The sequence below is a fragment of the Tursiops truncatus genome, chromosome 12, assembly GCF_011762595.2.
Source record: "Tursiops truncatus isolate mTurTru1 chromosome 12, mTurTru1.mat.Y, whole genome shotgun sequence".
Lineage (NCBI taxonomy): Eukaryota > Metazoa > Chordata > Mammalia > Artiodactyla > Delphinidae > Tursiops > Tursiops truncatus.
Window position 1 is genome coordinate 21,637,572 of NC_047045.1, and position 26,081 is coordinate 21,663,652.

General features: G+C 41.2%; 1 long non-coding RNA gene across 1 annotated transcript; it reads right to left on the reverse strand.

The window, feature by feature from the left end:
- Window positions 1–440: 440 nt before the first annotated feature.
- Window positions 441–13,333, reverse strand: LOC141276078 (uncharacterized). The gene is made up of 3 exons (XR_012325017.1): window positions 13,289–13,333; window positions 1,885–1,986; window positions 441–592 (listed from the first exon to the last, which is right to left on the reverse strand). It is a non-coding gene; the product is annotated as an uncharacterized lncRNA (long non-coding RNA).
- Window positions 13,334–26,081: the final 12,748 nt, after the last annotated feature.

Here is a 26,081-nt window from a genome sequence, read left to right on the forward strand (position 1 = left end):
ATAAAATATCTACTTATAAGAATTAGACTAAAATTCAGATCAAAGTAAAAAAGGTTATGAACACATATTTGAAACAAAATACTTTTTAAAAACATGGATGGAGAATTTAATAAAATGTATTCTTCCCAAATAGTAAATAGCAAATAAGATGCCCTCAATCTGAGGTTTTTGAATAGCCTATGTGGGTTTACGAGTGAAAGAGACGAATCTCACAAGCCTGTGATAGATGAAATTTTCACAGTAGTACACTTCTTCCCAATCAAAACCACCCAGGGAAATCAGTTGAATACCTTATACTGTAATTTAATTTTTCATTTCCTTGTGTAAAAACACCCTAGGAGGTCTGCTGCAAAAAGGAATTCCCTGGGATTTTAAACCAGCATGGTTTAGAGAAGTCCTAACTTCAAAGTTAGGTTCCCTATGTACCTACCCATGGGTGGTATCCTTCAAAATGAACTAATTGGAATTTGGTGGAAGTAGTGGCAACCACACCTGATGTTTGGTGTTGAAATAGGCAGGAAATGTAGTCTGACACCCGGCGACAGAAAGCTGTTACAGAGAGCATTGTCAGTTGAGTGTGTCCTTGATCAATCTGAAATGATTTTAACATCAAATCTAATATGTATATGCCTCGAGACCAAGTGTTAGGAATGATTTCACAAAGATACGGGGGAAGGGGGAGGGCACCTTTCCCATGGTGCTGAGTGGGTCGAGGGCAGTGCCTGCCCACTGCCAGCAACTCCCCTACATCCCACCCCCTCCCTGCAAAAAATTCCATGATCCTGATACGGAGGAGAAGGTGGGGTGAGCTTCTTATAACATGCCTATTCTTGCAGAGTTCTCTCCCTTCAATTCTAGCTGCTGGGGCCATGCTAACCTCATCTACATGGTGGAATTAAAGACCAAAATATCAGCTCCATTGCTTGTCAGTTCATGGTTCTACCCTACTTGGGTCTTGATAGTTTTCTGAGTTCACATTTTCCCTTCCCAGGAGGGATCACACCTTGAATTCTAACCACCTTGGTTAAGAAAAAACTTTGGAAAGACTCGTTGACATCAGCCCAGAACACGAATGCAGGAAAATCTGGGGAGGGACCAAAGACACCTTTTGCTGCCTCAACCATTTGTCAAGATGCGCCCTGTCTGAGTACTGGAAAATCATCTTTTATACAAATCGTCTTGGCTCAGATGCTAGAGGACCCTGACAGAACAACTGGCCTGTTTCTGAAGCGCCTAGCACCCTCTGGGGCTCAGTACATTCTTACTGATGAACTCTATTCTTAATTGACCCTCTTTAAAAATGGCCATAATTAGTTTTCAGGTTCTGGAGGGAAGTTGTCATAAAGAGTTCTATTTCCAGGGAGAGACAGCACTTGACTTTTCAGAGGCTTGCTTCATCCTCTACCCTTTACTAAATTTTTGCCCAGTTCATTAGTACATCTTGGAGGAAATAAAATAAGGGGGCAATGGAGGAAACTCACCTTTGTCAAAAAAGTTCTGGTGAAGAATTTTGTCAGCAAGTATTTATTACCGCTGGCTTGAGATTAATTTTGGATTTAATTTATCTGAGCTATATATTTCCCAAGTCCCCAGTAAATGACCAAGAATTGATTCTGGGTGGTGACAAATCTGATCACCATGACATTTGGTGCCCCTTGGGGATTAGCCAAGGCATTTTAATACCGAGGAACAAAACAGGTTCCTGCCCTGCTGCTTGCTATGGCTGGCTACGAACACACACGCTGAAATGAAAGAGGTTATGATGTGGGCCAAATAAATGCCTGACACAATCTGTGCTCCTGACCTGCTGAGGCCCTTCAGCCACAGCACGGTGGTCCCTAGTTCTCCTGGAATTTACCCCATCAAATTCAAATGCGGACATACCTTCCGGTACTTACACCAGTGTTTGTGAAGAGTCGACATCAATGCCTGGCTTGTCAGTGATGGTCAATACCTCAGAAGACAGTGGTGGAGACGTGAGCCGATCTGGAGACAGAAATGATGAGCTGCTGAAAAAGGGCCTCTTTGCAAAGAGATCAGATCCCTCTAGGCCACTTAATCCCTATAACTAACCATGGATTTTTCTCTTGCTCATATTGGGGCTCACTTATCCTCGCCAATAGGTCATGTTTAACGGCATTCAAACGAACACTTTCCAGCATCAACGGGGATCAGCCTAGAAAAGCTGACCCCTCCCTGGTGGTCCAGTGGTTAAGACTCTGAGCTTCCACTGCAGTGGGCACGGGTTTGATCCTTGGTCGGGGAGCTAAGATCCCACACGCCATGTGGTGCAGCCAAAAAAGAAAAAGCTGACCCTGCTTTCAGGTCCCCAAAGGTGCTTTCCTCCTGACATTCCCCCATTTCCTGTGCCAATTATTTCAGCCTCCTCTCCTCAACCTCTTCACTCTTCTTTCTTCTTTCTAGCCTAGTCCAATGAGGCAACTTTCGTTTTCTTAAATACTCGTGCAATGAATACTTCTAGCAAGTCTCAGTCTAGTCCCACGGTCTTTAATGGGATTTAGCCATTCCTCATCTTCAGAGCTTGGCATGGTCTCACACTCCTTTTATCTGTGTCCAAGGCACCTTTCTACTCCCCAGCTTCATTCGTCATCTCCAAATCTAGATGGTATAATTGTGCTCATGTCACTTTTTGTAACCTGGAATAGCTTTCAAATTAGCATCTTGGGCACGCTTTAGAACCTTACTTCCAGATCCCCTTCATAAAGGTCCTGGAAACCCATCTAGCATCAAAATTCCACAGTTCAATGCACGTCCTTGTCCTGTAAAACCACATAGGGCAGCAATGAGCTGTACCTTCAGAGCATTTACAGCTTCAACATGGCACATTGCTTGAGTTCACTCTGGCACTCATAAAGAGCCTGGAATGGAAGGCAGTGGGTCTGTGGAGCTCCAAGTAGAGAAGAGGGCAGGCTTTCTGTACATTCAGACAGAACAGGATGCAAGTGAAGTGGCTATGTAGGTATTTTAATCCTACTAGAATTCTTGCCCATCAGTCAGCAATTTTAGGCAGTCAAAATTTCAAGTTTAGGAAAGAGGCAAGGATTTTGTAATGCGATGCACATGTCCATTTTGGGCAGCAAGTCTGTTTCAATTCATATGTTACCTATTTCTCCTTTGAAAAAGCACACAGATAACTCAGAGGCATCCAGGGTTTTTTCAAGGGTACAAAGATTGGGACAGTGTGACAGAAGGTACAAGACAGGTGGAGATTTACCCTAGACCTCCATGCCCCAAAATAGAGAAAGCCATAGTGCTGTATTATACAGCACTGTGTGTGTGCGTGTGTGTGTGTATGTGTGTGTGTGTCTGGGCACACACACTGTGACTCGTGACTTGAAAGTAATGCAGCAGATTGCAGACTTGGTTTTTGGAATCTTTCTTATTACATTAATATCTCAGCCTGTACATATGGGAGTGCTATTCGCAGAAGTATACATGTGCCCAGACACATAGCTCACACTACAAGATCCAAAGTGCTAACATTAGAGCCGCTGCAGTGAGATGATGAAAAGTGGGCTTTGAGTTCTGTGCGGTGTATGTTTACATCAAGATTTTGCGTCCGGTTGGAAAGCTACTTTCCCTGGGAGACAGGCTCCCTCATGAATAGGCATTGAGAGGATGCTCCCCCGCCCTGGAATCTTCTCTCCCTTTAGAAAACGTGTGCCTAACTTGTAAGTGGAGTTTCCAGTGCCGCTCAGAGTATTTTTGTTTTGAATCACAACCCGGTTCTTTTGCAGAGCGAGGCGCGCTGGTGCGTAGCATGGCGCCCTTCCCGCCGCATCCTCTACCCGGTGTGAGGCCGCGCCTAGCACAACCGGCTCCGAAGTACGTAGTAAACATAGAAACATAGTTGTTCTCACATTACAAAAGAGGACGAAAACAAGCAGAGGCGCAGATTTGTGCAACAGTTTTCGCGCCACCGTGGGGAGGCTGTGATGCGCAGGGGTTGGAAGCCTGCGCGGGGAGCCTGGGGGTCCCTCTCACCAGCTGTGGACCTTGAAGGAGCAGCTCGACCCCTCTGGGCCTCAGTGTCCCCCTCTGTACGGTGGACTTCATATGACTGTTGGGCAGATTAAGTGAGGTAATCCATTTAAAATGCTTGGAATACTACGCGGTACACAGAAGCTCTCAGTACTGCCGCTGCTGTTCTGGGGGGGACTTGCACCTGCCGGTTCTCACGGAGATTTAAGCATCAGCACTCCTCAGGAAACGCAGTACTTTTTCTCCAGATCTTGGCCTGATTTCCTTTTTCTAGTCAGTGCTAGTATTTTACTTTTTTTCATTCAGAATTAAGCCCATTATAAGAAAATTCAATTTAAGAAAGTCAGCCCCTTTGCCCTGATTAAAACCCTTTACCAGCTCCCCATCACCTATAGGAAAAAAAAAAAATCCAAACCCCAGAACAAGGTGTCAAAGGCTGTTTGCACTGTGGCTGCTGATCACTTAGCCACCCTCATCCCACGGGGCCCCCTCGACCTGTATTTCATGTCGTAGCAATACTGAGCTGGCCTCGGTTCTGCTACACCACCGTCTTATTTCATGTCCCTGGGTCTTTGCAAATGCTGCTTTCTCCACAGGGATTGTTGTCTCCCCCGCTTTGCTCTCTGGGACTATTCTGTCTGGCTTCACCTCTGGCAAGTCTTCTACCTCTTCACTGCTTCTACCGTCTGTACCTTGGCCATATTTTTAGTTTTGTACTTATTACCTGGCATTGCAATGTGTTTATTTATTAGTCTCCCACATTTGATGATGAGTTTCTTTTTCTTTTTTTTTAACATCTTTATTGAGTATAATTGCTTTACAGTGGTGTGTTAGTTTCTGCTTTATAACAAAGTGAATCAGCTATACATATACATATGTTCCCATATCTCTTCCCTCTTGCATCTCCCTCCCTCCCACCTTCCCTATCCCACCCCTCTAGGTGGTCACAAAGCACCGAGCTGATCTCCCTTTGCTATGCGGCTGCTTCCCACTAGCTAGCTATTTTACGTTTGGTAGTGTACATATGTCCATGCCTGATGATGAGTTTCTTGAAGGCAAGGATGAGGTCTGATTATCTATATGCCAACACTGAACAAACAGCATAGACTCAGTGACTCCAAAAATGTTTATTTCACTGTTAAATTGAAGTAGAGAGTAACAATTTCCATCGTTAAAGCAGACACTGTACAGTTTTTTTAGTTTAATTTTTTGTTGCTTTTTTCTTTTCAATACTGAGGCCAGCTATTATAAATATTGTGTAGAACAAGGCACATTTATATAAATGAAGGATAGTTGAAGCAACAGCAAGGCTGGGATTTCTAATTTTGTTCACTTCAACAAGTATTGCTGTAAGTCCTATGGGAAATAACGACGATGGAATAAGATACATTCTATTTCCTCAAGGAGCTTTCCATCCAGAAGCAGGTAAGTAAGGAATAGAAGGGGATGAGGGGGTAGAGTAGAAGCGGAGCAAAATTCGTGCCATTTGAGAGGAACCAAAAAGAGTTCTGGAGGTTTGAAGGAAGATCAGCCAGCGCAGCTGGGGATTAGGAAGAAGTGTTGTGTGGAGGTGGTGACGCTGGAGATTGGCCTTGGTGCATACGGGGTGTACGGGCAGAGACCGGCAGGAAGAGCCTTCCAGGCAGCAGGGACAGTGTGTGTAAAGACCTAGAGGGCACTGATGGGTTATCCACCTGGAGACAAGCAACCATCCACCTGTCTCCATCTCTTGCTCAGTGTAGGGGTATAGTGGGAGAAAAGATGAGAAAGCAAGTCTGTAGACATTCTGGAAAGGTTCCTGAGTCCCAGAATGAGGAATTTAATTTAGTACGTGTTGGGGGAGTAATCAGTCTTTTTGAGCAGGAGAATGATATAGATAGAAGGCTTAAGAAAATTCTGATTGTCACTGTATGTGGACTGCACTGGAGAAGAGAACTTTAGCCGTAGGGATGGGAGATAAGAGACCACTGCAAGCATGGGAATGGGAGGGGCCAGCCGTGGGATGGAGCACTGAGGGGCCTTGCAGAATCAAAATGAAGAGGACATGGTGGTCGTTTTGATATGAGGATGAGTGAGGAGAGAGACTCCCACATGATGGTCAAAGGTTTAAAGCCTGGGTTCGAAGGGAAATGGTGGTCCTATTAAGAGAACTTGAGAGATGATGCTGAGGAAGTTACATTGTCAGAAAAATGGTGAATTTGGAGGGGCCGTGTTGAGTTCGAGGACCTCCAGGTAGGCCTGACTCTGAGGATAGAGGTCAGGGTGAGAGCTGTGCACTTCTAACAGTCACTGCCATTGGGAGAGAGAAGTGGTATTGAGGAAAGGAAGGTAAAGAGAGAAGAAAACCAAGTGTAGAACCTTAGAGAATTGCCTGCCTTTGAGAAACTGAAGGGAAAAGAGGGGCTGATGAAGGAGAACAATGGTAGTAATAGAACTAGGATAGGTGTGCGATATGGAATTTAAGGAAGAGGTTTCAAGAAGGAGGAAGTCATTCCTGGAGGGAACTCAGGTATTCACTTCCTGACACATAGTTTAGAAATTCATCTGGGTTTCCATAGCTCTTTGGAATGTGAGATTCCTTTGTAATTCTTTGTGAATATGCCTGTTTCCCCTTTCCAGACTGGGAGCTCCTCCAAGGTGCAATCTTGTCCTACTTGTGTTTTTATCTCTAACACTTAGCAGAGTACCTGGAATATAGCTCAGGCTCAATGAGTGTTTGTTGAATGACTGAGTAAAAACCCAAAGCGACAGAGAAGATGAAGACAAGAAAAAGCCCATTGTACTTGAAGAAGAGGTATAGCTTTCAAAATAAAAGAATGAGTGTTTGAATAATTTTCTGCTCTTGAGAAAGGAAGAAACAGAGTCTATGAAAGGGCGGTTCAAATGTTGAACACTTGAAAAATTCTGAGTCCTCCACTATGGTGTGAAATTCATCATTCAAATTCTCAGACTAAAGCTTCATGATTTGTGAGGTATTGCAATGAAATTATCTAGGAAGCTAAGAGTTCTATAAGTGTCCAGCTGCCTGAATTCAACTGGTTACATGATTAATGACATTGCGAGGCACATCCCAGGGCCTTCCATTTCCCAAGCACTTTAAAAACACTGAGTAATCTCACAATGCCCTTGTGAAATATTATCATGTTCACTTTCCATATGGTTAACTGAGCCAAGGAGGTTAAATGGCTTGCTCAAAGGCCACAGTGGAAGTCAATGACATCAAATGCTCAGAACGAAGGTGCTCCCAGGTCCCACACCTCCCAGTAGATTGCTGAAGCGAATCCCACTCCTTGCACCATTAAGAAGCCTGACTGACAGACTAGTGCTGTAATAGATCATACTTTACAGCAGAGATAAGTGAGGATTAGCGTACTGTCTCACGCAGGTCAGGGCTGGCCCCTGGAAAGAGAAAATGATGCTCTGCAAGACCACGTGACAGAAGATGTGCCTGGAAAAGGAAGAGCAGAACTAGACATGGGTGAAATGTCCTCTGTGAATTTCCAAAGATCTTTATTTACCAAGATGGGAGGGTGGAGTGCGGGTGGAGATGGGCAGGCTAAGGGCAGGCTTTGGTTCATGAGCATCTCCAGTCTGAACTATGATGCCTTTACCTTTCTGACAAATATTTGCATTCTTCTTTGCCACTCAGTTTTTGGGTTTTTTTGTGGGTTTTTTTTGTGTGCAGTACGTGGGCCTCTCACTGTTGTGGCCTCTCCTGTTGCGGAGCACAGGCTCCGGACATGCAGGCTCGGCAGCCATGGCTCATGGGCCCAGCCGCTCCGCGGCATGTGGGATCTTCCCGGACCGGGGCACGAACCCGCGTCCCCTGCATCGGCAGGTGGACTCTCAACCACTGCGCCACCAGGGAAGCCCCTGCCATTCAGTTTTGATTTTAATTGTCTTTTCATACTTCTCCTAGCTCCATATTTCTCAAGCTGATGCTCCTTTGGTTTAAAAAATGCCGAAATACTGTCAAATCCTATGCGTATGGCCTTTAAGAAGACCACAGGCTTCTGATGAATTGATTCAAATAAGGTGAAATTTGACAGTCTTTGTAATTGAGTAGCTCACTAGGTTGGGATATATGTCTTTGATTTGCAATTGTATATTTTTAGCTGAGTCTTAAAACTTCTTTGTGCCTGAGTTTTATCCAGATGAATATAAGAGCATGGAGAGGATGCTGTGGGTGCCTTGTGCATATTCCCCTGGCCTTCCCATATGGGAGCGTGCAGACCCAATGACTCCTACACCATGCCCCTGTGCCTCTTTGCCTGTGGGCTTTCTCTGACTGCTGGAGCAGGTCAGAAACATGGAGAGCTAGCGCCCTAAGAGCAGACCTCAACCAAAGACTGATGGGAACTGGAGCAAGGCGGTCGCTTCCTCACCACTCAAGTGTGTTGTATGCTGCCTCCCAGAGGTCCTCACCAGAACTGCACCTCTGTTACCCGCAGCAGCAGTAACTTGTTCGGTAAGACGCACCCATATTGACTATCTTCCCTTTCCTGTCTCACTTCCCAACTCTCCTATTAGAGCTTTCTGGGATCACTGTCCAAACAAACCACTTGCACCCAAATCCCTGTCCCAGGGTCAGGGCCAATCCAACCTAAGGCTTATAGCTATGAGTTATAAGGACATCAAAAGATAGTGAGGCTCTGAAGTCCTAATAATAATAATCACTCATGTGTATATAGCACTGATTACAAAGCACTTTCATCTCATTTTCTCATTAGATTCTTACAACTACTGGTGAGTTATGATGACTAGTATTTATCCCCATTTAATGTGGGGGACATTGAAGCTCTGGGGGGTTAAACGCCCTGTTAAGAGCTAGGAAGTTGAGGCTTTGGCCTTTAATTCAGACCTCTGTCTCCAAATGGCCACCTGCTTCCACCTCTTCACTGTATCCTGGGGCGCTGCTAGCCAAGAAGTCTTATGACTTCCAATGCTTCTGCCAAATGTAGATTCCATTAGTGTAGCTGAATAGCTATTTTACTTCTCCTTACATGTTAAATTTCATTGAAACATGTTAACTATATCCATTTGAGAACTTTGATTAGCCACTATTGTGTTTTAAGGTAAATTAAACATTTAGATTTCAACTTCAATTATATCTTGATTCTCTTTAGAGAAATAAACATCATCACATCCTTTATATATTTGTATGAATTATTTTTTATAATTTATGTGTTTTTTTTAAAAAATCATAGTTTCCTAGAGTTGGAAGAGATATTAAAATTTAGAGATGCTGAAACCTCATCTACAGCATCTCTGACAGTCACCCAGCCTCCACTGTCATGTTTCTTATAATGGGTAGGCCACTGTCACACAAGGGGGTTTATTTCATTGTTGAGAAGTCCTGGTTGTTTAAAATTTCTTCCTTTCATTGAGCCAAATGGCTTTCTCGTCATTTCCCTCTCATTAGTGTGGTTGAGACCTCTAGAAATACACAGAACAAGTCTAACCATGTGTCTGGGCTTGGGCCTCTTTCCACATTAAAATAATTCTTTAAGTCCATCACCTTTCCTGTGTTAGCATCTGTGTGTAATTTTGCTCTGCTGGGAGCGGCCGTGCTGGTTCCTCTAATACATAAGTAGTTCTTTATGCTGCTGTGGTGGGTCTCTTTATAGGTGATGTTTTCATTCCTCTGTAGGGGTCCCAGCATTCGTGGAACCTTTTAGTATGTTGATATATTCTTTTACAGTTATCGTTTCCCCCAGGCCTCTTTTTAAACCATGAGTATGTTAGTTTATTCTTGCTGTGAGCTTTGTGCTTGTTATTAGATTTCTTCTCTTAGTTCTTGCTAATTTGCTTTTTCTCCTTTGGTTTTAAAATTATATGTATTAATTGAACCCATATTTAGTTTGAGATTTGCTCTTTGAGGTTCATCTTTCTAGGTCTTGTGGTTTCTTCTTCTTGAAGTTGCAGTTGGGGGGACTGATTTATTTAGAAGGTATAAAACATTCTTATTTCTCCATATTTCTGCCCTGGATATCCTACTTAAAGACAGTTTTTAGCCTTATCCCTCATCCTCAACCTTCCCCCTACTCCCACAATCTTCTTTCTTTAGGATCTCTGGAATACAAAGAATATGGATTTTAGAGTCTAGCAAATATGGGTTTTAACTTCGCCTCCAGCACTGTATTGGTTTCCTTGGGCTGCTGTAACAAATTATCACAAACTGGGTGGCTTTATGCAACAGAAATGTCTTTCCTTACAGTTTTGGAGGTTACAGTTTGAAATCAAGGTATTGGCCAGGCTGCACGACCTCCAGAAGTTCTGCCAGGGAATCCTTCCTTGCCTTTCCTGCTCTGGGGGCTGTTGACATTCCTGGGCTCATGGCTACATCCCTCTCTGCTTTGTATTCAGTTTACCTTCTCCTCTGTGTGTGTGATGTCTAATCTCTCTCTGCTTCTCACTTACGTGGACAGTTGTGATAGCATTTAGGATCCATCCTGGTAATCTCAGATTATCTCCTCATCTCAAGATCCCTAATTTAATCATGTATGCAAAAGACCCCCTTTCCGAATAAGGTAACATTCATTCACAGGTTGCAGGGATGTGGACCTGATTTTTTTTTTTTTTTACTTTCCATAGCGTATATTTTTTTAATTTTATTTTTAACATCTTTATTGGAGTATAATTGCTTTACATTGTTGTGTTAGTTGCTGCTGTATAACAAAGTGAATCAGCTATACTTATGCCTATATCCCCATATCCCCTCCCTCTTGCATCTCCCTCCCACCCTCCCTATCCCACCCCTCTAGGTGGTCACAAAGCACCGAGCTGATCTCCATGTGCTATGCGGCTGCTTCCCACTAGCTATTTTACATTTGGTAGTCTATATATCTCCACGCCACTCTCTCACTTCGTCCCAGCTTACCCTTCCCCCTCCCCGTGTCCTCAAGTCCATTCTCTACATCTGCGTCTTTATTCTTGTCCTGCCCCTAGGTTCTTCAGAACCATTCTTTTTTTTTTTTTAGATTCCATATATATGTGTTAGCATATGGTATTTGTTTTTCTTTCTGACTTACTTCACTCTGTATGACAGCCTCTATGTACCTGATATTTTTGATGGACACCATTCAGCCCATTACAGCCACTTATTATTACCATGATTTTAAGCAAGTATATGAGCCTCAATTTTTTCATCTATAAATTGGAACCAACATTGACCATTTTACAGTATTGTATTGAGGTTTAAATGAATTAATATATAAACAAAGATACATATATATGTCCGTTTATATACATGTATTTATATATAAAGACTCAGTGCATAATAGGTGTTCAATAAATTTTAGTTCCCTATCCTGCCTTCTAGTTTATTGACCTCTTGGGTTCTAGGTGTGTTATTCAGAAACAGGCTCTTAATCTTTCCTAACTTTAGTTTTCTGAATCTTTATACTTAGGGATTAAAACACTTATCTCACATCTTCGGGAGGATCGAATGAGATAATATAAGTCAACCAAAGACTCCTATAAAATTGTAAATTGCCACCCTCTTACTGTCATTATCAGTTTATGTTAAAGTTGTGGCCAAGTATAAGTCTCATATTCCTTCCAGTGAATGGCCATTTAGTCAAGTCTCTTCCAGCCTATATTTGTTTAACTGATTTTTTGAAACCAAATATAGTATTTTATAGCCTGTTAAATTTAGTCTTGTCTGTCTTGGGCTGGCATCTTGTCTGTCAAGTTTGCTTTGAGTCTGTGTTTGAGAGTTGTTTATTGCTTAAGCTGTTCCTGAAAGCTCTGGGGCTCCTGCTGGCAGGCATATGTTAAAGTAAAATGCCCTGAGCCCTCAGAGTTCAAGTTCTCTACCATCCCCACCTCACCTCTTCTCATCTCCTGACTTTCTTCAATTTCAGAAAGCCATAAAACTTCCCAATGTAATCTCATTTTTGATTGAATATACATAATAGAGCACTAACTGCTCCCACTTCACCAGAATTTGAAGATTTGATGGCTCTATATAAAGGGCTTGAAATTGAAAATAACCCCCCCACCAAATTGAAAATAAACTGTATATATACATATCCAGGGACAAAGCAACCAGAAAATTGTCTTTTCATTTTTCTAGCGGAGGACCAGAAAAGCATTTGTTAGTATCAGATGTCTGGATTTTTAAACACTTCACATACACACACACACAAACACACACACACACACACACACACACACACACACACACACGTGTGCACAAGCACAACCTTGATCATGTACTTAACATGTCATGGGGTCTATAATGTTTGAAAATTCCTGTATGTTACAACATTTGATATAAATAGTGTTTGAGGACCTCCATTCCTTTTTAATACCATCCTTTTAATGATCATACACATACAGACAGAACATACACACATACATACGCAGAAGCAGAACCCTATTAATGCAGTGTCTTCAGCAAAGATGAATTTATAATTCAGGGATGAACAGCAAAAGCTCCCATCACAGCTTGTCACATTTACACGGCAACAGAAACTATAATGCTTCTCTCTGACCTGGGAGTCTGGAAGCATTACAGTTTATTAGGCAAAGCTTTTACGATACCCTCATTTGCAGAGGTGTTTCTGTCAGAGCAATACCAAAATGTCCTCTGAAAGAAGAAAATGGGAATAGCTGTGAGCTTGTCAATCTTCAGTCTTTTAAATGGAGCATTTCACAATTTTGTTATCTGCTGCAGAACCTTAGAGAGGCAAGAGTCTGATGAATATCTTTCAACTCCTATTAGGATCAAACCCAGCCATGGACTGGAGAACACGGGGAGGGGGAAGGGTAAGCTGGGACGAAGTGAGAGACTGGCATGGACATATATACACTACCAAGTGTAAAACAGATAGCTAGTGGGAAGCAGCCGCGTAGCACAGGGAGATCAGCTCGGTGCTTTGTGACCACCTAGAGGGGTGGGATAGGGAGGGTGGGAGGGAGACGCAAGAGGGAGGAGATATGGGGATATATGTATATGTATAGCTGATTCACTTTGTTATAAAGCAGAAACACACCATTATAAAGCAATTATACTCCAATAAAGATGTTAAAAAATAAATTAATTAAAATAAAATCTAAGCAAAGTGTTTGAATGTAACAAGTGCTCAATAAATTGTATTATTGTTATTACTATTACCTTTGGGCTAAGTATGGTGGTCCATGTTCAGCAAAGAGTGTAAATTAGTATAAGAAACATACAGCAAAGTTAGAATGAGCAGATCAAAGTTCAACCTTGCTCACAGGTATAGATCTTATGACCCTTATAGCTGTCATCTTGCCTATTTAGACCTATTGTACTTACTTGCCCCTTCTTAGCTGACCTCCTTGGAAATGACCCTTTGCTTTCTTAGGGAGTCTAGCAGACCTTTAATTTCCCTGGTTCTCCCTGCCAGAGCTATCTAATTGTAACTATCACCTGGAATTCCACAATGTTCTATATTACATCATCATAGGATCATCAGAGATCTCTAGTCATGAGAATGTTCATATTGTATGACAGTCACTGGATTATCCTGTTTTAAGAATAAAGAATATTTCCTACCAAAAAAAAAGATCAAACTCAGCAGTCTGTACCTCGTCAACCAGCGCAATAGCTCACCTTTGAAACCGTGGAGATTAAGTAAGATGGTGACTAGATAAGGGTTATTGTGTGGGAGTTGAATATATAATGGACTCTACTGGCAATTTAAAATAATGTGGCATTACAATATGTTCCATTTTTTTCCCCCAGAAATGTAGACTGAGGTTGAGAATATAGTTGCAGAGTTGTAATTACTGCACTTAAAATTGATGTGGATATGAATGCAAATGAAAGGAAAAATGAAAGATTTTTTTTCTCCCCAGAAGAGATCCCTCTTTGCCTATCACTACATATCAGACTGGAGAAACAAGGATACCGCTTCCCCAAACTTAATGCCATACCTTATCCAGCTAGTAACACATTCATTCAAATTAAGTTTTAAAGACTTAAAACTCCAATCAGCAATGCCAGTCAAGGTGTTATTTCAATCAAAAGATTTTTTTGAAGGGCGGATTGATTAAGGAATGGGTTTATAAATGCAAATAAAGAAGTAGGGTAGTAAAGTAAAAAGTAATCCCTCTGGGACTTAGAATTGATACTTTTAGGGCTAAGAACAAGGAAAATTTTTAAAGATCAAGTACTCCAAGAGTGCAAAATTCTTAAAGACCTTAACAATTAATATGGCTTTACTAGTTAACTTCCCCTTGGACCGGCCCTGTTCTCCTCCCTAAGAGAATGATTGCTTCTCCTAACTGAAGGCAAACTGATGTGGCTTTTGCGGGTGAGGAAGAGAATAAGCCAAAAGGTATCACCCCCTCCCTAAACAAGATTCCTCAACAGTCCTTGACATTTTAGCCTTTACATTTATGTTTTGAGTCATTTCATCTCACCAAAGTCTCAGTAAAAATGGATCAACCCAGAAATGCTGGCACTCACTGACCAGAAATTCTCAAACTATTATGGAGCAGCTTGGTGATGGGGACCTTGATGCTGGTACAGAACCTGGGGCTCAGCCTCAGACATTCAGACTTGGTCTGTCTGGGGCAGGTTCTGGGGTTTTGCCATTTAAACAAGCTCTTCAGATGAAGCTGATGCCTGGACCACAGTTTGAGAAACCCCGCCCTTGTCTATTTTAGCAGGCCACAGTCATAGCGTATTTTAGAAAGAGGAAGTAGAGAAGTGGAGAAGCAGGGAGGGGATAGGAAGGAAGAGGGAATAGGAGGCAATGTGGAGGGCCTGGCTGGAGTGGCAGGGATTGATTTAGGGCAAATAAGGAAACACTTGACAGTTTAGAAAATAGACCAATTTTTCAACCAGATTTTTAAATAAAGGCTATACAAATTTTCACCCACAGACAAAAAAGTCCACGGATTTATGAATCAGAAAATTCCATCTGCACTCATAGTGCTTCCCCACCTCTACCTACCACACACACACACACACACACACACACACACACACACACACACACACACACACACACACGTCATTCATTACAGTTGTTTGGCCTACTAGATTTTAATTTTCCTTGTCTGTTGGAGGGTCAACTATGTGTGAGGCTGTTTTCAAATACTGTGTCTACATAATACTTCACATCCAGCTGAAAGTGAGAAAAAAAATCAATAAAACTAGTTACTTGAAATCAGGTGGACAGCTCATCCCATATTCCTGTACCCCTGAAAGTTTACAGATTTCAGCCTTTTTTTGCCACTGATCTTTGTTTAAGGTTCATGGTAGTTGACCTTAGGCAACAAATTACCCCGATATTGACATGCCCAAGGGAGCAATTTTTCCTTCTCCTGGTCAGTGTTCCAGCTGCCTTGTGTTGATGCTCTTGATGTGGGGATGGGGGGGAGAGGCATTTCTTACCCCCGACCTCTATTCAGCAAGAGCATCTTTAATTTTACCTGCTTTATTTGAAATTATGTAATTTTAAGAAGTGAAAATCCTTCCAAATCATAGGGAATGGGAGAACTGCTTATTTTTCTTTCTAAAAAAACTATAATTACCAAAGTAAAATAGCTTTATTGTAGAAAATTCAGAGATGAACAGCAAAGAAAATAAATATCAGACACAATAGAAATAATTCCTGTTAACCTTCATGCATATTTCCTTTTAGGCTTTTTCTTTGTTTCTGTGCATGTATTACCTATAATAGTTAAAAAATCAAAATGGCATCGTACTTCACTTACAGTTTTAAAACTTTATATTGTGAGGATTTCCCTATATTGATATGTGTTCTCCTATGATTTGAAATGGCTACAATTAATTTCCCAGGCTGTTGATGAAATATAATTTATTTAACCATTTTTTTCTTCTAGCCATTTCGGTGGTATTTAGTTGATATAATTTCTCCATATTGGAAATAATGCTCCAGTGAGCAAGGTAGTGTACCTTGTGCAAATCTATGATTACTCCTTAGGGCAAATTCCTAGAAGTGAAATTTCTGGAACAAAGGTTATGCAGTATTTTAATGCTTTGGAAATGTATTGTCAAATTGCCCTCCAGAAATAATGTACTAATTTACACTCACAGCAGCAGTGGGTGAGAGTGACCATTTCCTGTACCCTTGCCACCACTGGAAATTGTTATTTTAAAACATCTTTGCCAGTTTCCACTTAATATATAATGATGACAATTAATTCACTGCAAAAAGGTCTTTTTTAGACCAACTAATTGACTTCTAGCACACATTGCCCTTGATAATCAAATACGAAATGAAGTCGATTCTTGGTTTATGCACTAGACTAGTGATTGACAAACTTTTTCTTTTAGCAGACAGTAAATATTTTATACTTGTGGGCCATATAATCTCTGTCACAGCCACTCAATTGTGCCACTGTAGTGCGAAAGCAGCCACAGATAAGACAGAAATCAATGAGCGTGGCTGTGTTCCGACAAAACCTTATTTGCCAAACAGGAGGAGGGTGGGATTTGGCACGGGGGCTAGAGTTTGCTGGCCTCTGCTCTAGATATACTGAAAACTCATTACGGTTAGCAGCTACTGTCCTAGAAATTGTAGGAGAGGCTCTGGTGAGCAGAGATGATAACAGAGTATGACAGTGCGATGACAAACAATGCATAGGTGCTGAGTCAGAGAACAGGACAGAGCAGACTCTTGAAGGCCAGGTCAGTGTTCGTCAAATGAAAGCAGGAAGGTTTGGAAAGTGGGGGTGGAGAGTGGAATGAAGGGCATCCAAGGGAGCGAAAACAGTATGTGCAAAGGCCCGGAGGAATCAGAACAAATTCAAGAAACTATGTGTAGTTTCCTGCAGAAGGTGTGGAGAGCTTGGGTAGCGTATTAGAGTTCTGCAGAGAAATAGAACTGTGGGCGTGTGTGTGCATGAGATGTGGGGAGGAGGAGCTTATTATGAGGAACTGTCTCACCTGATTATGGAGACTGAGAAGTCCAACTATCTGTGGTCTGGGAGCTGGAGACTCAGGAAGCCAGTGGTGTAGTTCCAGTCTGAGTCCAAAGGCCTCAGGAGTGCCAATGGTATAAGTCCCAGTCTGAGGGCAGAAGAGCAATGTCACACCTCAAGCAGTTGTTCAGGGAGAGTGAATTCTCCCTTCGTTTGCCTTTTTGTTTGAATCAGGCCCAACAGATTGGATGATGCCCACCCACAGTGGGGAGGGCAGTCTGCTTTACTCAGTCTACAGATTCAAATGGGACTCTCAAACACCCTCACAGACACACCCAGAGCTAGTATTCAACCAAATAGCTGGGCGTCCCGTGACCCAGCCAAGTCAACATAAAATTAACCATCACAGGTAGAAAAGCAGGGAAGCTGAGCGGATCGGATTGTGAAGGGCAGTGCAGTCACACCAAGGGATTTGCACTATCTTGAAGGTGCTGAGGAACCATGGGAGGATTCTAAGCTAAGAAATGACATGATTAGAGTCTGGTTAAAAAAAATTCTTTGGTAATTGTACTCTGGTCATAGATTAGTATTAAGGGATGCTGGCTGAGTGGTATACAGAAACTCTGTACTGATTTTGCAACTTCTCTGTGAGCCTAAAATTATTTCAGCATCAAAGGTTAAAAATATCCTTCTGGCAGCAGCATGGAGGATTAAGTAGAGAAGTAGGCTAGAGGGGGGGTATGACAGTAATCCAGGATGAAGAGCGTCTGAAATAAGCCAGCAGCAGTGGGCACAGAGACAAGGGGGTGATGAGAGAAATTAGGAGCAAGTAAAGTCAGGACTCAGTGACTGGCTGGATGAGTTGGACACAGAGCCACCACAGGGACCAGGCTAGCATTGAGTGACAATGTGCCTTCCGTGGTAGGAGAAAAAAGGCTGATTTTTAGGTGAATGTGGAATAAAACCGAATGTTTGTGAAGGTCCAGAGAAACTGAATGGCTTCTTTCTAGCTGGATAAGATTTTCAAGTGAATGATAAATTGGTCCCTCACCCTTTATCACAAGGAAATACACAGCATTACTACTGCTTTCAAGAGCAGAGATGGCCAGGCTGTTAATGTGCGCACCATGGATTTATGTCTGACTTGGAAAGAGTACGGGGGAGTCACTAGACCCTATAGGAATGCACTATTAGTCAGGCATGTGATGTCTCATACTACTCTGAATGCTTCTTTGAAAACAGTTGAGTTTATAGAGCAGCCTTAAGAAAGATTCATGAAGTGTGTCGTGTTATCCAGTCTCAAGTGTAGTTCTCAGTGGCTCCCGGCCTTGGGTAAAATCCTGTAATGTTTTTTCCCTTTATCATTTCATCAAATGCAGCAACCCTAAAGATATCAGCTAGATTGAATAGAAGGTTATTCTTCCTCAGGGAAGACATCTAGAAATATGCTTTATAAAGCCATTTCTGGGGGGTTATTTTTCTTCTCCTTTAATTCATGGCTGGCCATACGATAAGATGACTGGCTGAACGTGAAATATTCAGATGTTTGTTCCATATAATATTCCAAACTGGCTCATTTTATAGGCTGCATTTATTGAATCAATCAATTATGTTGCTGTCATCCAATTATTTTGCTGTCACCCACTCTAAAAGTATCAGCTTTTCAAATAACACTCCTAATTCCTTTGAAAAGTTCAATGCAGTCATAATAGCTGCGTTAGACTAAGCAGTAGATTTTGATCTTAGCAGACCAAGAGGAGGTTTAGTTGTACACTTTTGACTACTTAACTCAAGGCTTTCAAAAGGAAAACATTCAAAAGAACCCCCAGTGAGTCAGCAAAGACTTTAAAAAGATTGTGTATATTTTCTAAAGCATATTTTAGAAAATCACGTACAGGGGAAAAGTGTATAACATGTACCCACAAGAGCTAAATTTAAAAAATGTGCGTAGCAGTGAACACATGCAGAGCATATGGATGTGGCTGACGGAAGAGTTCCTGGCTTCCAATCAAGACACCACTCAGAGCAGATGTACCGTCATAAATTTGAGCTACACAAGCCACATCCTCACTGGTCAGTTTCCAGTCAGTTGTCTTCGAATCCAGTATGACTGATGTACACTGGAACTCCAGTTTCCATTTTGGTTGGAGGGAAGAGAAATGACTCTATGAAAAGGCCAAAGCATACACATGCCATCCCAGACAAATAAATACTCTTTCATTCCTTACCTCTCCCAAGACATTGGCAAGTCAAGTCCCTGGCAACTTTTCGTTTCAGCTTTTTTGCCTAACAGATTTTGCCCAGCAATCTGTCATCCGATTCCAATAGTAGGGCAAGGATGAACAGCAGTCCTCGGTAGTAACCTCTGCAATTTTCTAGGATTAAATTATACTTCTCAAGCAGATTAAAAATTTCTGAGTAGAATGTCAGGGTAACCCTTATCGCTCTTCCTTTCATGGCTAAAAAAAAAGGACTGCTTTTATTTATTTGCTGGAGGGGATGCTTGGACGTTCACTTGAAATCTTGACACACTTTTAACATATTTACAAAATATGTAAAAATGTTACAATTCAATATTTTATGACTCAAATAAAATATTTAAATCACCTCTATATGGACCAACGGGTGCACTAGTTTGTTAGTGTTGACTGATTCACTAACCAAGAATCTTATGATAAAAGGTGCAGGATGTAGCTGGACCAACCAGCAACGGGCAAAATGTCCCTTCTCAACAAATCAAATAGACGGTCATTTTTGGTTCTTTGCTGGATGGGTAGGTAGAGCAGATGTTGGGAAGGAAGAGCCTGCTTTGCAAAATCCTTTTGACAATAATTCGATCGCTCTGGCGGAACTGAATCTGCTAATTTGATTCTTAGATTTCTAGGTGGTGGAACAGTACCAGATGCCTCGCAAAATATTAGCATCCCTGTTTCATGGTTCCTCATCACATCCTGTTCACTCCTCTTCGGGGAGCTTCATATTAAATTAGATGCAGCTGCTGAGTGAAAGATTTCTTTCATGTTCCTATTTAGTATGAAAACAATAGCAAAAAGAAACATTCAATTTCCTAACTTTTAGGAATTCTTCCTTTTGTTCTTTCTTTTTTTTTTTTTGGATGGAAGGGTGGCGGTTTGCTCAGGGTGCTGTTTTAGAGACAGACCATCTGACTAAAGGGAGACAAAAATTCCCAGGGAACCTATTCACCACCTCCACCCCTCCAGCAAAACTCACTAAATGCGCCTGGGGTGGTACTTCTTGCAAACAATTTGTCTCCTCTCAAAAAATTACATATAAGTATGTTATTTTCTCTAACTCTGACAATTTTGCATCACATGCTTAGTCATCTGATGCATTTTAGTGAACTGGACATTAAGACTAATGACTTAATTTCCATTGCTCAAGGAATTAAGTTATCATTTGTGGGTTACTAGGTTTCAGAAGAAAAGAGAAGACACTTGGGAAAAAAATGGAAGTTTCATCCCTGGTCTGTATTACAGCTTCTGACATATTTTTAGATGCCAACAAGTAGTGGCAGAGTAACAGCTGTTAAAATGACCCTTATTTAACGCCCATATAAGAATGAAGCTTTCCACAGAGAGCTTTGTGTGCACACTTGGTTGATAATCAGATCATCTGATTCCCTTTTCTCCTCTTCCCTGAGTTTTCTTTTCTTTTATCGCAGCCTGGCAAGTGGCAAAGAACTGCTGTTTTTCAACTCAGTGCAGTGGAATAATGGGCAAGAGGAACATACCCTATCAACAGATCAAACAGACAGTCATCTTTGGTCCTTCACTGGATGGGTAGAGCAGATGTTGCAAAGGAGACCCTGCTCTCTTTGTGTCATCAAGCCTGTGCTCAGATGGCCCAGACTCTGGGATAACTTAATTTGGAGTCTGTTTCCCAAGTTATAGTTGCCTGTAGGTACAAAGTTCTCTAAAGGGCAAACCTGGAAGGTGAAGCCTGGAATAAGGTCTTTGTTTTGGGGCTTTTAAATCTCTAAGTCATTAATACTTCATTGACTACCTGTGGAATAAGAAATGTTTGGGTAGGCTGGTTCTAGCAAAAAGTATCTTTTCCCTTCAGATTGGTCTCAGTGGCGTTGCCATTTCCTGCTGACTCCGAGAGACAAGACAGAGTGCCAACCTGTCATTTAGTTTAACTCCATGGAAATGAGGCGAGGGAATCTGACCATGACTAAACCTTTGTATCCAGCAAAAGAACACAGGGCAATCAAGGCAGCCTGCTGCTGTCCTAGGAGGACGGACTGTTGCTGGGTTTGCAAGGTGGGCTAGGCAGGCAGAGAGGGAGTATACAGACACACGGAGGTGACCAAAACTCTTATAATTCATTCATTTAGGCCTTTCCTTATGCCAGCATTGAAGCTCTTCCTTGAAGGAGGCTGCCCTAAAGACAGCTGTGGCTAGCTTTCATCACCAAGAAAAGGTAAACAGAAAAACTGACCCACCAGCCAGTGGACGAATGACTACAACTCTCCAGGGAGGACTAGCTCAATTGACTATTCCAGCTGCTTTCCTTTCCCAGTTTCTGTGTGGGTGTTGTCCACACACATACACACACCTTCGTCCCCATAGGTATTGCAATTCTCCTGCTAAGTTGCCCTGTACAGGACTTAGAGGAAAAACACAAACTAGCGTCCAAATAAACTGAGCACTCTCGCTCTCTTTCCCCACCCGCCCCTCCCTCCCTCTAGTTAATTCTTAAATTGCCTAGTTTAAATGAACTTATTTTAAAAGGTATCAATAAATTTATTTCGAGTAATAACGGTAACACTTTTTATTTTCATTTCTAAAACAGATTCTCAAGTCCATTATAAAGGCACATTTCATATGTCAGTCTTGCAGATAGATGTTAGAATTTCCTGGGCTAACAAAAAACATTTTTGTTAGTCTTCTCACATTTACTATAGTATGAGTAACGTGTGTCACAATGTGGACCAGTCATCACGTGCACGCAGCCCTGAAGGTGTAGAATATGGCTCTGGTTTCATGGGCTAGATTTGAAATTCCCAGAAATCTCCTTGCTCACAGTCCAATTTGTATCAAGCACCAATTTAATTTCTTTCAGGTCTCAGGCCTGTGGCTTCACGCTAATTTGCCAGGCTACTGGTGTTGTATTGATCAAGTAGTTATATTCTTAAGGACTTTTCAACTAATAGCAAATTTATACTTATTAGTTAGCTCCATGGGGTAAGAATACTCAGCGTGTTGCTCAAGTTTCAGTTTAGCACTTCATTTTGCAAACTCTTTTACGGTGCTATCTTTAGAAATTACTTCTCACAACAGTCCTGGGAGATGGGCTAATGCTGTTGGCCGGCAGCTATTTAGGTTTTAGAAAGGGTCCATGATGTGTCCCGAGACAGCGTCAGCGCCAAGGTTAGAACTCGCAGTTCCTGGGGCTCAGGCAGCCAGGCCTTGTCACCCGTCGGACATATACACCCCCTTCCTTTTTTTTTTTTAACATCTTTATTGTAGTATAATTGCTTTACAATGGTGTGTTAGTTTCTGCTTTATAACAAAGTGAATCAGTTATACATATACGCATGTTCCCATATCTCTTCCTTCTTGCGTCTCCCTCCCTCCCACCCTCCCTATCCCACCCCTCTAGGTGGTCACAAAGCACTGAGCTGATCTCCCTGTGCTACGCGGCTGCTTCTCACTAGCTATTCACTTTATGCTTAGTAGTGTATATATGTCCATGCCACTCTCTCACCTTGTCACAGCCTCCCCCTCCCCCTCCCCATATCCTCAAGTCCATGCTCTAGTAGGTCTGTATTCCCATCTTACCCCTATGTTCTTCATGACCTTTTTTTTTTCTTAGATTCCATATATATGTGTTAGCATATGGTATTTGTTTTTCTCTTTCTGACTTACTTCGCTCTGTATGACAGACTCTAGGTCCATCCACCTCACTACAAATAACTCAATTTCATTTCTTTTTATGGCTGAGTAATATTCCATTGTATATATGGGCCACATCTTCTTTATCCATTCATCTGTTGATGGACACTTAGGTTGCTTCCATGTCCTGGCTATTGTAAATAGATGCAGAGAAAGCTCTCGACAAAATTCAACACCCATTTATGATAAAAACCCTCCAGAAAGTAGGCATAGAGGGAACTTTCCTCAACATAATAAAGGCCATATATGACAAACCCACAGCCAACATTGTCCTCAATGGTGAAAAACTGAAACCATTTTTACTAAGATCAGGAACAAGACAAGGTACCCCACTCTCACCACTCTTATTCAACATAGTTTTGGAAGTTTTAGCCACAGCAGTCAGAGAAGAAAAAGAAATAAAAGGAATCCAAATCGGAAAAGAAGAAGTAAAGCTGTCACTGTTTGCACATGACATGATACTATACATAGAGAATCCTAAAGATGCTCCCAGAAGACTACTAGAGCTAATCAATGAATTTGGTAAAGTAGCAGGATACAAAATTAATGCATAGAAATCTCTGGCATTCTTATACACTAATGATGGAAAATCTGAAAGAGAAATTAAGAAAACACTCCCATTTACCATTGCAACAAAAAGAATAAAATATCTAGGAATAAACCTACCTAAGGAGACAAAAGACCTGTATGAAGAAAATTATAAGACACTGATGAAAGAAATTAAAGATGATACAAATAGATGGAGAGAGATGCCATGTTCTTGGATTGGAAGAATCAACATTGTGAAAATGACTCTACTACCCAAAGCAATCTACAGATTCAGTGCAATCCCTATCAAACTACCACTGGCATTTTTCACAGAACCCTTCCTTTAATTATGTTAAGTTCTGGTGCCATTGCAGAGTCACAGATTAAGATAAAATCACACTGTCTAAATGGAAATGGAGTCCAGTCCATAAAGGCAGCCTGGCATTCAGAGGCCTGAGTGGCACCTCATTGGGGTGGATGCTCCCATCCCTTCAGGGTCTCTGAGACAAATGGCTCTCCCAGAAGCTATTTCTAGTCGTCTTCTGAGTCTGGCTGTTTGAACTGCAAGATCATTTAGTTCAAACCCTTGTTTTGCAGAGAAGGAAAGTCAGGTCTGGAGAGGCTGACTCGTCTGGGCCTCAGAACAAAATCGGGTATCCTGATGCTGGCTTCAGCACTCCACCCCCTAGACACCCCGGTTTCTCAAGACTGGCTCCCAAGCCACTGTCCATGGAGTTAGAAAGTGAAGAGCGGTATCAGTCAAGGTCCATACAACATGAGTTTGGGATGTTTCCTGGTTCAGGTGAAACCCAGAGGTTGACATAGCTTGTTGGTGAGATTAAAGTAAATAAACTGGGGAGTAATGGTCTCTATTTCACCAAGTAATGCTACTTGTTGTGTAACTAGAACTAAGTCTACAAAACTCAAAATGAGATGGACACTTCAAATTGTTACTGTAGATAGCCAAGCCAAACCAATTATCCAGGCCTCCAGTGGAACTTTGTGGTCTGAATGCCAGGGATAATAATTTGTTTTCTAAGCAAATTCTGCTTTTTCGTATCGTTCATATGTAAAAATGTTGAGTGAGACGACCCAAGTTAGAAAAAATAAGCCTATGCAATATACAGTTTTGAAAACATATTCTGGGAACCAGGATTTCCCACACTTCAGTCATTCACATACAGCCATCACCATTTTTGTGTGTTTCCATTAAACTGATTTTTAAAAATATAAATAAATGTATGAAAAGAGGAAACTTTATAAAATTATAAAAAATGGTAAGCCAGTATCATTTGCCATAAAAATTTTAAATAAATTTGGAGTTACAAAATATTTTAACGTTTACCTGTGCTCCCATTAGAACCATCTCATGTATGATCAACAGTGTGTCTTAGGAAACACTGAACTACATCAGCAGTTAACAATATTTGGGAGGATGGAAAGACATGACTCAGGAGCCATTTATACTCTTTAAAACAATTTAGAACTCTTAAAGAGATCTTATTTATATGAGTTATGCCTATAAATATTTGCTATATTAGAAGTTAAAACTGAGATGTTTAAAATATATATGTATTAATTCATTAAAAAAATAATAACCCATCATGTGGTAACATAAATATCATATATATTAAGAATCATAGCATTGGGACTTCCCTGGTGGTCCAGTGGTTAAGACTCCGCCTTTCAGTGCAGGGGCCGCGGGTTGGATCCCTGGTCAGGGAACTAAGATCCCACATGCCTCAGGGTGAGGCCAAAAAATTAAAAATAAATAGATAAATAAAACTAAATTGCACATCTCAAAAGAAAAAAGAATCATGGCATTGTTTTACATTTTTGTAAATTAATGTCTTGCTTAATAGACACCTGTATCTGCAATCACTGTTGTGATACGTTGTTTTGGTTGAAGTATATGACAAATATCTGACTTTACACAGATATGTAGCTGGAAAAGAGAAGTGTATTTTAATAGTGTTTTCACATAATTGTAGATATTCTTCTTTGATACCGCACCAAAGCTCAACAAGATACAGAATCTGAAATCAAATCAATAAATTCTTACTTTAAAATCTATTGGTTTACCTTCTATCTTGAATGAATTTTTTACCCATGCATGGTTTTGAAAGCATACTTTGGTCATTTGGAAAATATTATTTCACTAAATTATGCAGATCTTCCAAATCTTGGCACATTTCCTCATATAATACTTTAAAAATTTCATTTTAAAATATCATCTCCAGTCACATCAGGAAAATCTCTCAGCCCTGAAAAGCTGTTAAGCTCATGATGGCAGATACGAGTTTTCCAAAATTCCAATTTTTCCCTGATAGTTCCAATTTTATTATTGGCAACAAATACTGAAAAACATAGTTTTTTTCCTCTTGAGTTGAGAGGTCTACTAGTTGATTTTCAAGAAAATGTCATCAAATACCAATGTCCCAATAACCATTGTTTGTCTGTAAGTCAAACTTCATCAAATCAAAGTTGGCAAGTGTGTAAGCTGGTGTTCCATGAAAATGGCCACCAGGTCAGCTCACACCTTAGCCATACAAGACAACCATCGTACTTTAGTACGAGGCATACATACTTTATGTGTGCATATCCCATTTCATCACACAAAATATTAAAAATGCATATATTCAAGATTTAACAAAATTAATAACTCTGACTTCTTCATCCAGGACATTCTTCTGAAGGTGGCAATTGTTTTTACCATGAATGCATGAAAAATACAATGACTACAAGCAAAGTTTGGTGCCACTGCCT